This window comes from Heptranchias perlo, chromosome 30, assembly GCF_035084215.1.
Source record: "Heptranchias perlo isolate sHepPer1 chromosome 30, sHepPer1.hap1, whole genome shotgun sequence".
Lineage (NCBI taxonomy): Eukaryota > Metazoa > Chordata > Chondrichthyes > Hexanchiformes > Hexanchidae > Heptranchias > Heptranchias perlo.
The window spans coordinates 23,097,154-23,109,035 of NC_090354.1; the positions used below are offsets into that span (position 1 = coordinate 23,097,154).

Genomic DNA, 11,882 nt, shown 5'->3' on the forward strand with positions numbered 1-11,882 from the left:
CAAAAACAGCAGTGGTCCTAATACCGACCACTATATGCTTCCCTCTAGTTTGGAGAACAACCATTCACCACTACTTTCTGCTTTCTGTTTCTTAGCCAATTTCATATCCATGCTGCCACTGCCCCTTTAATCCCTTAACATTCAAATTTGCTAACAAAATAGCCAACTACCTACTTCTGGGCATGAAGGGGTTCGAACCCACCTCCCCGACAACATTAGAACCTAAATGTAGCCATACTACAATGCAAAACATGTGAGGTCCCACCGAGATTTGAACTCGGATCACTGGATTCAAAGTCCAGAGTGCTAACCATTACACCATGGGACCATGTTAAAATGGAATGGTAGAACCAAAGTATAATTGTGGTTAAGCATTATTCCAATGCTTTTATAAGAACATAGGAACAGGTGTAGGCCATTCAGTCCCTTGATCCTGTCCCACCATTCTATTAGATTATGGTTAAACTGTACCTTAATTCTATTTAACTGCCTTTGATCCATACAAAAATCCATCGATCTTGGTCTTGAAAATTTGAATTGACCCAGCATCCGCAGCCTTTTGGGAGAGGCATAATGCATAAAATGAGAACTATTTCACAAAAATTAGAAGAGCTGAGCATGCATCCCTTCATCTGCCAGTTTGCTTTCTTCTTTGGCCATTAAATTTTGAATTCCTGAAGATTCCCCATCTGTGCTGAGTTAGCTAATCTTAGTTGGGGTGGGCAGGAAGAGGAGGGTGATTTAGGGTCAGTGATTGCTATTCAGTGATTCCTACTGGAAAGTATGTGTGTCTATGTGTGAGTGTGCATGGACACATCGGGCGAAAGTAAGATCAAGTCGGTAGTGATGACCACCCCAGCCCGCATTGGATAGGCCATTATTGCTCACTGTGAATGTTCACACATGAATAATGACTACTCCTGCAAAGTAGGGTGCCCACATGACTGCAAGAGACAACATTTACAGGAGTGGGGAGAAAACAAATTTGATAACGAAAAGAAATTTAGAAGTATTGAATTCATTTCCCGCTTTCCAGACTATGGTCACTTTCTTTGGTACTGGTAGAAATTTGGAGGTGTTACCGAGCCCTGAAAGGAATCTGCAATGAGTTGCCTCCATCCATATTAGTGTACACCATGGGGCCTCTTACTGTGTCACGCAACAGGCCAACTTCTCATGTTGTTACCTTCCTGAACAATTTTATGCCCTTTGGGTTGCAGATTAACAGAATCAATTTATATGAGGTTTTCCCGAGAGAGCAACTTTTAAGTAAGCCTGTGACTTATACACACACTAACTTAAAGCACTGAACTCTATAGCAATTATTTTCCTTAGAAAAAATGTATTTTTATTAGCGCAACAATCAAAGTTGGAGCCATTATTTTAAACATCAGATTGGTAACAAATCACTACTTGATGTCAAGTTATATATGCCATCAGCTGATAGAAACACAGTTAGCAAGCTTGTAGTGTTGGCAAGAATTCAGACCTCATTAAAAACTAACTAAAATATAAATACAAAGCGTCCCTGACTCACCCGCTCTTCAAATACAGCTTCCCGCTGAGAGTGCGTGTGCTTCTTGTAGGCCAATTATAGAGGACCATCAGCAGAATTCCGGAGTCTAGGTGGTCCCACCATCCTAGATGAAGGTGTTGTGAAGGGGAGGGCTGTGGTAGTGAGAAGGGAATAGTGGGTGATTTGTTTTCCCAAATTAGTCTCCCATTTCCCCACTACAATGTTGTCCACTGGAACATAACCCACGTTCCCACATCCTAACCAGATACTGCAGAAAATTGTGGTCAGTATGGGAACACTCGACAGCAATCGTTAGCCGAGCCAGCCTCGTAAATCTCATCTCCTAGTCGATGACATCACATTCTCACCCAAGTTATGTTTCATTTGTATTATTACGACAGGAAGCGTTTTTCACACTGTAAACATGATGAGTTATAATCCATTATACATGAATATTGTTTCAAATAGACAAAAATGGAACAGCAGAACTTTTCATGAAGATTAGTATTTCAAAATGTGTTTCTGCTATCAGCTAGCATCTCCAGGAAGGGTTTGTTTTTTGTTGCACATTTTATAACATATTCTAAACCAGAGCTACTGAACATTTCTTAATTTGTATACACTTCTGGAATAATCCCCAAAACTGTTACATAGTAGCTCCTACTTAATTACATAATGATTAACCGTGTAATCTGTTTAACTGTAAAACAGTGTGAAGCCCTGAAGGTAGAAATTTCAGAAGCCCTGCTACACTGCCAGAAGTGTGGGACTTCCATCTGCCCTCACCCTTACCCTGTGCCAAATCTAAGGGATGGGATCATTTGAATAAAAGGATGACACCCATGTCATTAACTGCACCCACACCGCTCTTGCTGTTCTGTAGTGGGGGTGGAGATGCACGGAGTGATTGGGATCAATTTGTCCTGCTGGCTGCTTCATCAATGATGTGCTGCCTCACTAATGATCTCTCTTAGATACGGCACTGCGGGGCCCATTTACGGTCCTTGTCCAGCAAGGACGCCTGCTTCGTGGAACTGGTGGGGTTTCCGGCGGGGTCTAGCAGAGTCCCGCTTCCAAAGGAGATGTCATAATTGGGGGGGGGGGGGAGAGAGGGGGCGGAGGGGGGGAATCAGGCAGAAGAAGCACTCGCTCACCCCCCCACCCCCGCCCCATCAGAATTTGTCAGTGTAACCTGGAAGGGGCAAAAATGCAGCAGAAATGGGTTTCATTCCCAAAACTCCTCACCCCAACCCTGGCCCAAAAAGCAATGATTCCACAACCTAAGTGGGACAGAATTTCTAGGCCCAAATTTCCAACCCACTCCATTTATTTTGCATATATAAACTGCTTAATTGATTGCATTTACAACACCCATCCAGAATTGCTGTATGCTGGCAACGAATATCAAAAGTGTTCATTCTCCAGAAGCTCTCACTTTTGACAAACACAAAAAAAAACACTCCCCACAAAAATATACGACCAGCTGTTCAAGTACAGAAATGCAAACACTTGTGTTGAGGGATTGTGACATGGGACATGTTGGGTTATGCACATTGCTTTATTGCATAACAGTGTCCTTCTATGGGTTATGCAATACAGATAAGGGGGAATGTGTATTTTTATTTCATTCTAGTACAATAGTGTACTACCAATAGAGCTTTCTATAGGAACTAACTCCTCAGGGCAACCCACAAAACAGCGATTTGTTGTGATTATTTTAGATACAATTTGTCAAACATCATAAAGTTTACACTCCCAGGCCAAGGCTGAATGGAGCCAGTAAAATAGGAACAATGTTGAAGGAGGTTGATGGTAAAAGTAGCATGGCAGATGTTCTACCTTAGTCCTGTCAAACCGGAAACATCAGCACAAAAAAGACAACAAACATTTCAGCAGTTCTCGGAGCAGTAAATCAGGTAACGACTTAGCAACACAGCTGAATTACTGCTATTACATGGTAAAGGTCATGGGGTTAACGGTTCAGGAGTTGACACGGCTCTGATTGTCCCAGGCTTGTCTGAAGTAACCTGAAGGCCTTCATCTGTTACCCAGACTGTCCTTATCTCAAGTGTATGCTTTGATTAAATCATTTTGAACAACTCCAACCCCCTTTATACACACACTCACATTCATGTTGAAGAAAACTTGTTGAGATTATAGTTCAATTTTTTTTTGTTTCAGCACACACAAAGAGCATATTGGCACCCTTTCATCCTTCATATGGGAGTTGTTTCAAGTATAGCTTAAAAGGTGACCAGTGGCCTAGTTTAAGATATAGCTTTTCCCACCAAAGCCAAGCTTAGCTGCACATGCTGGGCCCTGTTCTTATTAATAAGGCTCTAGTAAAAGGTGAGTATTTACTGCCTTCAATCAACTGCATGCCTCTAGGACAGCTCTTTGTTCCATGAGCTAAGTAAAAGGTCTTTTGATGGAAGCCAAGTGAGAGAGATTGGATCTGCATGTCTTAGTTGAGAACCAACTTAGGCCCCATCCCAAAACAAAGGCAGGTAGCTGTCCTGCACATTTTAAGATGCAAAAATTGTAAATTAAATCTTTTCCCTTCTCTTTGCTTCCTTCTGTAGGTGTAGGACATTGTACTAGAAGTCTTGAATTGCATGGTGAAAACACTCTCACTTATTGGAGTCCTTTACTTCATTGTTTTTTTCTGTGGCTGGTTACAGAAGCAGAGCAGTGTCTTCCCTGTGGATATAATCAAAACTGCCCAAGTGTAATATTATTCCCTTGTTACAGTCCAATGTGTTTCACCTACTCCATGTGTCTTTCACCACTGGCTGCCATACATTCCAAGATATCACTTTTACCTCAGCCGTGGATCAGTGGGTAGCACTCTCACCTCTGAGTCAGAAAGTTGTGGGTTCAAGTCTCCACACCAGAGACTTGAGCACATAATCCAGGCTGACAGCCCATTGCAGTAGTGAGGGAGTGCTGCACTGTCGGAGGTGCTGTCTTTCAGATAAGACATTAAACCCGAGGCCCTGTCTGCCCTCTCAGGTGGAAGTAAAAGATCCTATGGCACAATTTCGAAGAAGAGCAGGTGGGGTTTTCCTCTTGTCCTGGCCAATATTTATCCCTCAACGAACATCACTAAAACAAATTATCTGTTCATCATCACATTGTTGTTTGTGGTGCTTGCTATGTGCAAATTGGCTGCCGCGTTTCCTGCATTACAACAGTGACTACACTTCAAACAAATGTACTTCATTGACCGTAAAGCACTTTGGGACGTCCTGAAGTTGTGAAAGGCTATATAAACGCAAGTCTTTCTTTCTCAAACGGTGTATGTTTGTGCCACACTTCATTTGGATTTTGCACGTATGGTTTTGCCATGATGGCCAGCTAATGTATTGCTTGCCATCGGATGATGGGACTTACTCGGAGATCTCGAGTTTTCACAGATGACCATAGCATTATTAGTAGAAAGTTCCTGCACCTGATAACTGACATCAGTTCTGTTGGCAGCCACAAAAATCCATGTTAAGTGCTGACGAGCGCCTGCTAATAACCTCCACTCCTGACCCTGTTGAAGATTTGGGGAGGTCACCTATTATAAATATTGCCAGAGGCCACCTGCACCACTCTAGGTGCATCTTGGGCAGCTGCCAGAGGTGCCAGCACCATTGGCCCAATTGCTAATTCTTGTAGGCCCACAAGAGGGCTGATTTGAAAGAAATGCCTCAAAAATTCAAGCCATGACCTCCAGGCGGGTCTCAGTTTTTGAGAAGGTGACATCTGAGATGTAGTGTACCTAGACTTCCACAAGCCTTTGATAAATTACTGCACGAGACTCCTTTAGAAACTAAAATCAGTGGGTGTCGAGAGTAAGGTATGGTTGTGGATTAGCGACTGGCAAAAGGGCAAGAAGCAGAGGGTAGTTATAAGGGGAGCCAATTCAAAATGGAAGGGGAAATATTGAACGGGGTGCCCCAGGATTCAGTGCTAGGAGCCCTCCTGTTCTCAGTATTTATAAATGACCAGGATTTGCAGTTTCAGTGCTAGGTAATTATATTTACAGATAACACCAAGCTGGTGGAAGGTAGGGAGAGAGACAGAGAAAGAGAGAGAGAAAGACAGAGAAAAAAGGATTGTGGATTCAGGGGAAGCAGCCAAGATCATACAAAGAGAACTTGACAGAGTTTGTACTTGGACTGTTCAGCGGTGAGGGAACAGACAAATGCAAGGCACTGAATATTGGAAATAAAAATAGGTGACACATGTACTCTGTGGGTGGGACAGGACTTGCCAAGGAGAATTTGAAAGAGACCCAGGAGTGTTCATTGATCTGTTATTCACCATGTCCAAAAAGTACGAGGCGGCAAACAAAGCAAATAGGATGCAGGGGAATATTATCAATCACCAAATTACGAATCCCCCAGAAGTCGTACTGAAACTGTACAATGCTCTGGTCAGGCTGCGTCTGGAGAATTGAGTACAGTTCTGGCCACCTCATGGCCAGCTCCTCGAGGCAGTGCACAGTACAGCAACGTGACTGATCCCTGATGTACGAGGAACGACTCGATAAACCGGGACTCTTCGGCCTTGAAACAGGCGTCTCAAACTGCATCTTATAAAGGTTTACAGGATACTTAATGGGATAGAGAAGGTAAGCCTGGAACAGTGCTTTTAGATAGATCCAAGCAGTAGGACAAGAGGTCACAGGTTCAAGGTTGAAAAGGGCAAGTTTAAGACAGGTGCCAAAATCTGTTTCTTTACACATAGGATGACCATCAAGTTACTAGGGACTATGGTTGAGGCCAGGATACTGGACTCATTTAAGGAACAGTTAGATGATGTAACATGAACAGGGGTAGGCCATTCAGCCCCTCGAGCCTGTTCTGCCATTCAATTGGCTGATCTGTATCTTAACTCTATTTACCCACCTTAGTTCCATATCCTTTAATACATTTTTGTTAAGAAAGGTTTTTTTTTTATTCGTTCATGGGATGTGGGCATCGCTGGCGAGGCCAGCATTTATTGCCCATCCCTAATTGCCCTTGAGAAGGTGGTGGTGGTATCAATCTCAGTTTTGAAATCTTCAATTGACCTAACCACAATAGCTTTTTGGGGGAGAGTGTTCCAGATTTCCACCACACTTTGTGTGAAGAAATGCTTCCTGACATCACCCCTGAACGGCCTAGCTCTAATTTTAAGGTTATGCCCCATTGTTCTGAAGTCCTCCACCACAGGAAATAGTTTCTCTCTATCTACCCTATCAAATCCTTCAATCATCTTAAATACCTCAATGAGATCACCCCTTAATCTTTTATACTCAAGGGAATGTAAGCCTAGTCTATGCAACTTATCCTCATAATTTAATCCTTTAGGCCCAGTATCATTTTGGTGAATCTGCGCTGCACCCCCTCCAAGGCCAAAGTAGTGGGAGATGATGCAATAGGGAAACGGTGGGGCTGCGATTCTGGAAGGATAAAATCAAATGCATTTTCATATGAATCTACCTGATGCAACAGAACTGTTCAAAACCAAAAAGATCTGTAGTCGTGGCCGCTCTCTCTTGAAGTTGAGTAATAAATGTAGACATTTGTTCGGCTTTTAAGTCAGCAGAGACCCCCACAAGTACACGAACAGTCCTGAGGTCCAGAATTGCCCTGGAGTCTCCAGGAATTAAAAATTAACCTCCAGGACATTGTTGGGAGTAACCCAGGAGAAAAATAATAGGGGCGTTAAAAAAAATAATTTTCTTTGAAAACTTTTCTTTGTTAGTTAGAAAAGTGTTGGTGATGGGAAAGAAAAGGCTGTTTGGCTGACAGTCAATCGGGTAGCGAAGAGTCTGTTCGCTTTCCAATTATCGCGGGGAGGTTTTACACCATGAGAATGGACGTGTTGAGCGTGGGGGAGGGGCAGTTGGAGAGTCATGTGATGAAACCTCCAGGGATACATCAGGCCAAACATGGCAACCCTACCTCAGGTGAAGCAAAAACAATGACTATAGGTTTCAGTGTGGCAGATAGGGTCTAACAAAGTAAAACAAAATGTGCACTGAGGCTGAAACACAGAGAAAGATGAACGAGCAGATCCAGGAGTGTGACCTCTGTACTTATACTTGGACTGAAGATAACCAGAAAAATGATTGGGACCATTTCATCACAGGTCCTGATGGATTTGTATACTTGCAGATTGTATATAGTTTTCAATGGTCATTTGCTTGAAGATTCTATGGGGAAATTACGCTTATGTGCTCATCACAATGAGTCTGCTACTCATCACTGCTGCAATATGGGTAATTGTGACATTTTTATTGCTCGGGAACTCAACACTTAACTGTAATTAACTTTTGACCAAAATTGCATGACATGTTCCAGAATGCATTTCAAAGTACAGCCACAGAAAAATAGCCATCAATGCATTACACTGATTCTTTCAGTCCTAGGTCATCATAACTCACATGCTCCATGGAACTGATATTCTGCAGCCTCCAAAAGATTCAGTGCGTCAGTGCCAACTTAAAGGATGAGGCTATGACTCTTGTCTACTTCAGATCCTAGCAGGAAAGTTCCCCAATAGCTCAGCAAGTTAATCAAGTGAGTAGCTCAGTCATAAGGACCACGAAGATCCCAGGTCTGGTCCTGAGCCTATAATGAGTTAATTAAAGACAGCAAGGGCAGTAGTGGTAGGGATAATAATTGGCCTCAGCGCATTGGGGTTTGATCAGGGTTACTCCTCAGTTGCTATCCAATGAAAATGAATGTTAGTCAAGGTCAAGATTGGGCTCGGCTATGATGCTTCCAAAAGTTGAATAGTTTGTCAATCTTTACTTTCAAGGCAGACACAAAACCCGTGGAACTGTACCCCAGGGAGAAGCCAATACCTTCAGGAGGGGAAGCAAGAAAAATCCTGAAATGAGCAAGACTGAGAAAAGGCCAGTTGACGCATCTAGATTGCTCTGATGAAACCCATTCCATGGATCAGTGTTCCAACAGACTGCTCCAGCACCAAGTCAGCACTAGTCAGGGACTTCAAAATGTTTTTTTTTCTTTCCAATTTTCTTCCCATCTGAAGGGTGTAAGACTTTGTAATTTTCTTTCAGGTGTAAAAACAATTAGTTGACACAAAAAAACAACAATAATCATTGATGGTTACATGGCCTTGAATTTGAGCAGGGATAAGAAACAATTTGTCCTTAAGTAATGATGTGAGGTCAATACTCATTTAAGCAAGGCCAATGGTAGATGCATTTTTAAATTGTAGTTATGGCCCTTTGAAAAAGGCAAATCACGTGGTGATTAAATATTTAAATTTTCATTTGAAAATAGATAGCATTTTTTTTAAAAATCACTGCATTTCCAGTTAAAGCTTTCAAGCGACAACTGGTGTCAATTTGAAAACCAGCTGTGCTGTTGATAAACCGGCCAAGTGGCAATCCTGCACAACAGGTACAAAGATTTTTTTTTTGCAAAGTATTGGGATGTATATTTAAATGATGTTTCTACGTTAAATGGTATAAATGCAAATTGTTGTTGGTGTTTATTTCTTTTTCAGAAATATTCTACATAATTTTTGTTAAATCAGATCCTCAAGTTTACATTTAATTTCCAGTTCAGTGAACTTACTGCAGTTTAATCCAAATTGATTCATTAAACCAAACTTTGGCTATTTTGCTCACCCTTGCAATTATTTGAACAATAATCCAACCTGGGTTGTGACTGGCAATCAGGCTAACACTGTATCCCCCAACGGTAGGTTACGATAAGGACGAGAATCTTGCTACAGTGTGCCATTAGAGGTGTACTTAGGGTATACAAGGCAGTAACAAGGCTGTTTAATAAAACATTAGCTGTTCTATAGCTTGAGGGGAAGCCTTGGGAAATCCCTGGGAAGAGTTGTGTGATTGATTAGCCGTTTGTGTTTTCCATTACTGAAATGGTTTTGGGAATTCTGGAGATGATTAAGGGACTATAATTACAGTCACGGGTTTTGTGTTCCACTACATAACTCAAGATAGCTTTCTCGTGCCCCACGGCCCAAATTTTACAGCAATTCCCTTTTTCACATAAGGATTTGTCAACCGTAAATTAATTTTAATGACAATGTTCTATTTTCCAGTTCATTTTTACAATAAACCCTTTTATTGCTTTCAACAAAGCATAGAATATTTAAAACAAATCACCCTTTGCCCTTTTGATATTTATTAACACTAGCTCTTTGTTTATTGCCATTGAAAGAAGATCTAGTTTGATTCCCACCTGTGCTCTCCCTCCCTCTATTTTCTCTTCTATCGAAGGCCGTAACGTTTGTATCTCACCCAAATGTCTTCTTCATGTAGGTGGCAAGCAAGCAATTCAACTATGGAGGACATCACAGCCAAGCCCGATCCTGTCCTCTCCCAACATCCACACATTCTTTCATGTCGGGCTCATTGGATAATTATCAGGAGCAGGAACTCTGGCTGAGTTTGCTCTCATGAGCTCATCACTGCGGTGGCCAATTGTGGTTGAGGCCAGTTAACTCAGCACAGACCAGGGATTGTCCTGCTCAATATGCTTTGGTACCACACTGGGTGGGACATCTACTCACTGAGCCATCAGGGGACCCAGTATTACTATTAAAAACACGCATGGTATTTCTGATAAGTTTACTACTTGTAGAAGTAGTGAATTAACTCCAATGTTCCTACTGATGCACTATTTCAATCTCTTTACTTCAAAAGAACCAGTGTGAGCGTCAGTATACTATTAAAAAGTCAAAGCTAAGAATTATGATTTAGTCTAACATCTTATTTAATGCAGTTGATTATTTTTGCTAAAAAAATTATTAAACTACAAATACAATGACATCATTACCCGGGGCGGGAGACAGAGAACAAATATGGATGAGCGACTCAGTCCCACAGTGCGAGGCAGCTGAATCAATGTGCACTCAATTGAAGCTGAAGCATATTTGGTTAATTTCCCGGTGTTAATTCGAAATCAGGTTCAATAATCTTTCCAGGCTAAATTCCACATGTCATTTCATCAGCCAAATAAAAGCAATTTAAAAAGGACCCCAATGTATGTACATTTTTGTAACTTCAATTTTAAAGGAGTACTGAACTGATGCTGATATTTATTGACAATGTTTTTAGCCAAACTGCAGACACGGTGCCATAGTCATTTTACTTTCCTCCTGCATTAGGTCAATTATGAGTGGACTTCAACCAGCAATCAATGCAGATATTGCTGTTTGTTCTACTTGCCCCAAGAGATTAGAGTTTAGTTATTTTTTCCTATGTAAATCAGCTTCACTATTGGGCTTCTTAGCTGCCTGGCTTAATCCTCCTATCTCTTCAGTCTAGACAGCTACGTAAACCTAATTGACAAGTCATTCTGATATCTCCTAGCATTCTGGGATGGATATTTGTGGTCACTGTGGACTGTACAATTGTTATTCTTATCTGTACTGGGGGAGTGCAAAACCGCATGTGGACTGTGGGGCAGTGTGCTCAGAAGATACTTTGTTCTGTCTGACTAGACAAAGCTTCAGCTGGCAATTCAGATTAAGCAAGGATGTGTAAACAGGACAGATTGAGATTGAATATATTAAACATTACCACCAAACTTGTGAGGATTATTTTTCACATTGATTCCAGGCAAATTATAATCACTGATCCAGATTTATTCTGGACTCCGCACCCTGTGCAAACTTTGACTTTGTACATATAAAAGCATTATTTAGGAGAAGGGGGAATATAATTTTATTCCACATGAATTCTTCTTAATTTTAGTGCTCAATTCCCCCAACAATAAGATGTACTTCACGCTGTCTTAATGTGACACTAACCCTATTTTAAACAATGAACTTCTAGACAGCTAACACTGCAGCACTGACTAAAGGATATAACACATAGAAAGTTGTAGAGAAAGGAAAGATGACAGCCAGGCAAGATTTCATGGTCAATGGGTAGAAAATCTAGCCCTGTGATATCCTTTGCTGTATGTATATTGGCCTCATTGGAAATCATGCAGGGTTTCAAATCAAACATGTCTGTAGATTACGAATGGGAATGCAAACAATTAGTGTATCAAGAGAACCCAATAGTGCCAGCAACATTGAAGGTAACCACTGAATCATATTTATATGGTATTAGCTTTTTTCACCTATATTACCCTCGTCCTGGCATATGATAGAGGTGGTTACTAAGTTGGCATGCTGAGGGACCACCTCTGACTGGCATGAAAGTTTCTTTCTTCCTCTTGGCACCATAGATTGCCAGTCTGAATGATCCAATCCTCAGACAAGTCACATGGGATATCATCGACAGAGAATTAACAAACCACTGTGCCCCTTTTATATCTGTGGGCACATGTACCACCTATTATGGTACTGAGCCATCCAGATCAAGAAGGTCTCAAGT

The 11,882-nt window shown here is 41.5% G+C and overlaps 1 non-coding gene across 1 annotated transcript; it reads right to left on the minus strand.

The window, feature by feature from the left end:
- Window positions 1-256: 256 nt before the first annotated feature.
- Window positions 257-328, minus strand: trnaq-uug (transfer RNA glutamine (anticodon UUG)). Its single transcript has one exon. It is a non-coding gene; the product is annotated as a tRNA-Gln (tRNA).
- Window positions 329-11,882: the final 11,554 nt, after the last annotated feature.